Raw genomic sequence first — 4,873 nt, forward strand, 5'->3', positions numbered from 1 at the left:
TCTGCTGAGTAGCTGAGACTCAGGTGCGTGCCACCACGCCCAGCTAATTTTTGTACTTTTAGTAGACACAAGGTTTCACCATGTTGGCCAGGATGGTCTCGATCTCTTGACCTCATGATCTGCCCCCCTCAGTCTCCCAAAGTGCAGGGATTACAGGCATGCACCACCGCGCCCAGCCTTTAGAAGTCTTTAGAAGTAGGTAAGGCATGCTTTTTTTGGACAATTCATTCTGTTCCATAGTAAAGTGCAGGCCAATAAAGTTCTCTTATTCCAGCTTCCGGAAGGAGTCCTGAACAAACCTAGGAAATCTGGGTTCCCAGTCACACAGCAATCAGCCAGCTCCGTGGCTGTACACATTCCTTAACCTCACTGGCTGTTAGTCCCATTACCTGTAAAACAGGGGAGTGGGCTGAAGGGATTGGCTTAGAAGATCTTCAAAATCACTTGATGCCTTAAATTGTATTCCATAAATTTTAATTATTTATTTCCCTCTACCATACTACCCTACTTTGGAGGTGTTAATGAGTAATTTAAGGCAGGCTACAAAAAACCTGCAAAGCCTACATAATCTAGAAATCCTGAGAATTAACCATAATTTTAATAGATGAATAGCAGAGTAAAGATAATAGTTCACAGGCTCCTAATACAGTATGACTATTTGACAGCTATCATATTAAGCGGTAATCTCGCAAAGATAAACTGCATAAACCTAAAGAACAGAAGGCATATTGATTATCCAGAAGGTCACAAACATGCTGATATTTTCATGTATCATTGAAACAGATGTTTCTCCAACACCTCTACATTAGCTTTGGTGACTTAGCAGCCATCAACTGGCAGTATGAATTAACATAACCATCTAAGAAATCAAATGGCTTCAAATTCTTGCTGTCACATTAGTGACAATGAACAAATCTAATTATTAAATAATAGCAATTCTCTTGCTGAACCTTAACTAAGACAGCAAAAATGAGACCAAGTGTGACTGATTTTCAACATTATAAGAGTGTGGTGATAATAAGAAGTAATGATTTCAGGATGAAGCAGGAAAAATACTTGTATAGACATCCTATCAAGAATTTTAAAACACTTAATATTTTAGGACAAGCACGCGATGTCAGTCTTTTAATACAAATTTAAGTATCATCAAACTTAAACGACACTCTCTTAATTTTATGTAGATCATACCTTCAAAAAAATAATGTTAAACCAATACAAATATTAAAACACATACACTTAGAAAGTATCCTGAACTTGTGGCATAACAGTTCCTACCATTTAGTGACTCTTCATGTTAATTCATTGTGCTTTGAGGGCATAAAACATTTGGGACCTTGATGAATATGGACTTTTAAAAATAGTACAAAGTGTTGAAATGCTTCAAATAGACAACAGCCATTTTATTCCAACTGGGCCAAATATTTCTCTTTCATGGTTTTGTATTCTTTCATCATTAAATGAAATGGCTGATAAATGAAAAGAGTTATAATTCTGAAATGACTATTAAATGAATTTAAATTATGTAACTAGCTCCTGGGAAACATATTTTATTAAAATATATTCAAAGAGTTTATTTTTAATTGTGTGGGACTATGTAAATATAAATACTGAGAGATTTCATTACAGTATTTCAATCAAAAGCATATCAGCTACTACTAGAGGTAAAAAAATGAACTGAAATATTTTAGTGAATATAATAAAAATGTTCACAAGTACTGACAGTTATTGAGCATTTACTCTAGACCAGGCACTAAGCTAAGAACTGTAGATGTATTCTCTCAATTAAATTAAAATCAAGAAAGGAAAGAAACCCACTTGGCCTGAACAAAATTTACATTAGATTGGTTTGCTCAAGTGAAATTCATTCTACTTTAGAATTATTCTATTAAACATTGCATAACTATCAATATATATGGGGTTCTACCTGTGTGAAATGATGAAAACATAAGAAAGTAATTGAAAAGATAAGGATCAATACGATAATTATAATGACAACAAACGGATTAAACTCTCTAAAAAGGAAATATCAGGTAGGATTTATTAAGTCCATTTGGGAAACAAAAATCTCACAACTATTTTAAATACTTCACATTTAAGGTTGTTCTGCATTACAACGTTTCTGCCATTAAATAACTGGTATAATTACACAAGCAAAATAGTATGTTAAGAAACAATTCTATTGATGCTGACACCATATTTCAAAATACATCCTTGGGAATACCAAACATCTGAGAAACTCTATTCACTTACAGCTCTTTTAGAGAAGCTATTACATACATTCTTCACGTCATTAGCCTGATACCTAGGGTTGAATTAATCTGAAATTTGATTAAAAATTCTCTCCAAGTTTCCCACATAACTTTTATAATCGTAACAGAGGTGGGAAAGAGCCAAACAGATAACACATCTAGACCAGGACCCACTTCAAAGCGCTTCCACACCCTGGACACAGGTGAGCCTTAGTTTATTGCTGAATTTCCAGATGTGTTTCTTCTGCAGGGCTTGTCCAGTCAGATGCAGGCCTAAGAGAGCAATTGTGGCTGAGGTCACAGCAGCTGGGACTGCCAGCTTTACTGGATTGTTAAGATGTTTTTCTGATTTTTCTACAATGCAACAAAACACGAACCACTCAAAAAGGAAAATGCATTCTTTAAGGCAGAGTTAGTACAACGGCTTGGTGACATTTTCCAGCAGTGGAAGCAGCTAGTAATTAAATATCAGCGAGTTAATGACCTGGCTAACTCAATGAGCTTTGATTTGGTACAATTAGGACTCCATCACTGAAGCTACCCCTTTCAGGTTGCACAGCTTCAGGCCCCAGGACAAGTCATCTGGGAAAAACAAACCGGAGAGCCGCAGCATCCACCATTTATGCAAGGCTAGTGCAGTATTGCTTAAGCGTATGCTATCTTCACACTTACCAAGGCCTCTGCTGCACTGCAGTATTTCTGGCCCAGCAAACTCTATCTGATGGTCACCACTGTTTTGACTATGCTAAACCAAACAAGAAGGAGGCATTTATACACACATACAGATGTACACGTCCAGTAACTCTCTTAGCCTCCAACCCTCCAGAAAGGTTACCCTGCCTGTTATAAATTATACCATTCTTTAAAGGAGATTAAGTTGGAGTGGAGATAAGAGCAACAGATCACATCTAAACTACATCTTCAGGATGAGAGAATTAAATGATTGCCAATATAAAGTTAACAGGAGGAGTTATTATTAATAATCAAAAGGAGTTAAGCAGTCCCTTAAGACAACATATTTGGTTCTGCAAGCTCTCTGGATGGTCCCAAGCAGCTCAGCCTTTGGTGAGTAACACACAGGTCTTCACTCATGCCAGCATTATATGATTTGTGACTTACCTTCAGGGTTTTAAGCTTAAAGGCTTTTGTTTTCACATAACTAAGTTTTGTCCATATCTAGATACATTTATATAGTAGGGAAAATATCACACAGCCATTAAAACATGATTTATTAATGTGATTTTTTTTTTGAGACAGTGTCACTCTGTTGCCCAGGCTGGAGTGTGATGGCATGATCTCAGTTCACTGCAACCCCCACCTCCTGGGTTCAAGTGGTCCTCCTGCCTCGGCCTCCCAAGTAGCTGGGACTACAGGCATGCACCACCACAACCGGCTAATTTTTGTACTTTTTGTGGAGACAGGGTTGCACCAGGTTGCCCAACAGGTCTCAAACTCTTAGGCTCAAGTGATCTGCCTACCTCGGTCTCCCAAAGTGCTGGGATTACAGGCATGAGCCACTGTACCTGGCCAATGACATCAAATATTTATAGTATACTGGTAACTGGAAAAAAAAAAAGTTCACCAAGCTGTCCTATAGTATGAATCCATATACACATAAAATAAGGATGTATATCACTACAGAACCTCTAGCAGTAGTTGTTCTTTTGGAGTGAAGGAGTTACATGAGGCATTTTTTTTTCTTCTCTAAGTTTTCTGTATTTTTTAAAGATTTTCACAATGAATATATAATGCTTTCATAACAACATAATGTTGGATGGAAATAATGAAAAGAAGGGAAGAGAAAAAACAGATCACACCACCTCTTTGTCTCAGAAGAATACACAAGCAAACACTGAATGTGTAATCATCTCTTAAATTTACCACTTGAATGTTAACCTTCTCTCATTTCCACTTATTTGACTTTGGTCACAGCAGGAAGCCTGCCAAAAAAGTATTTGGGGTGGGGAGCACAGAAAATCAAAAGCTAAAAATAAAAGATTCAGCAAGAAGTTGTTTTACACTAATAGCACAGGAGGGGGATGCCATGAAGCATTCTTTTTGAACACAGCTTAATGGTTTCTACTTTTAAAAAAATTGATCATCCAGATTTCTTATTTTCATATCTTCAACTTGTCAACTTACATCTAACATGAATAATGCACTAAAGTTGAAAACATTTGTTCTTGTTACCCTCTAGCTTTGAAAGAAAAAAGCGGACAAATTCCCTGTAGAAATAGGATTAATGGCATATGGTAATTACACTATTAGGTTGAAATATCCATACCAGCATAAACCTCCATTAAACACATTTCTCAAGAGGCACTTTTATTAAAGATAAATTCAGTCATTTTAAACTCACAAATAGAAAGCTATGTATCAAAATCCTTTTTCATTTAATCAGATTGTCTGAGTCACTCATTCCACCATTCCTGGCTGAGAAACATTTCAAATAAAGATAGGAAGAAAGGTTATACCCCAGGCAAGAGACAATATATTTGCAGGTGCAATATCTGAAGCTGTGAATTAAAAAAAAAAAAAGTCAAGGCAACAAAAAGAATGTATGCTTTCTATTTGCATGCTGCAAATTCTTGGTCAGCTGTGGCTCATTACCCACCAACTTCCCA

At 36.6% G+C, this 4,873-nt stretch overlaps 1 protein-coding gene across 1 annotated transcript in view; it reads right to left on the reverse strand.

Moving 5' to 3' along the window:
- Positions 1 to 4,873, reverse strand: part of PPM1L (protein phosphatase, Mg2+/Mn2+ dependent 1L) — a 310,771-nt gene that overhangs the window by 117,895 nt on the left and 188,003 nt on the right. The gene's annotated exons all lie outside the window — the stretch shown is intronic.

This window comes from Sapajus apella, unplaced genomic scaffold (assembly GCF_009761245.1).
Source record: "Sapajus apella isolate SASKATOON/1434 unplaced genomic scaffold, GSC_monkey_1.0 scaffold4, whole genome shotgun sequence".
Classification (NCBI taxonomy): domain Eukaryota; kingdom Metazoa; phylum Chordata; class Mammalia; order Primates; family Cebidae; genus Sapajus; species Sapajus apella.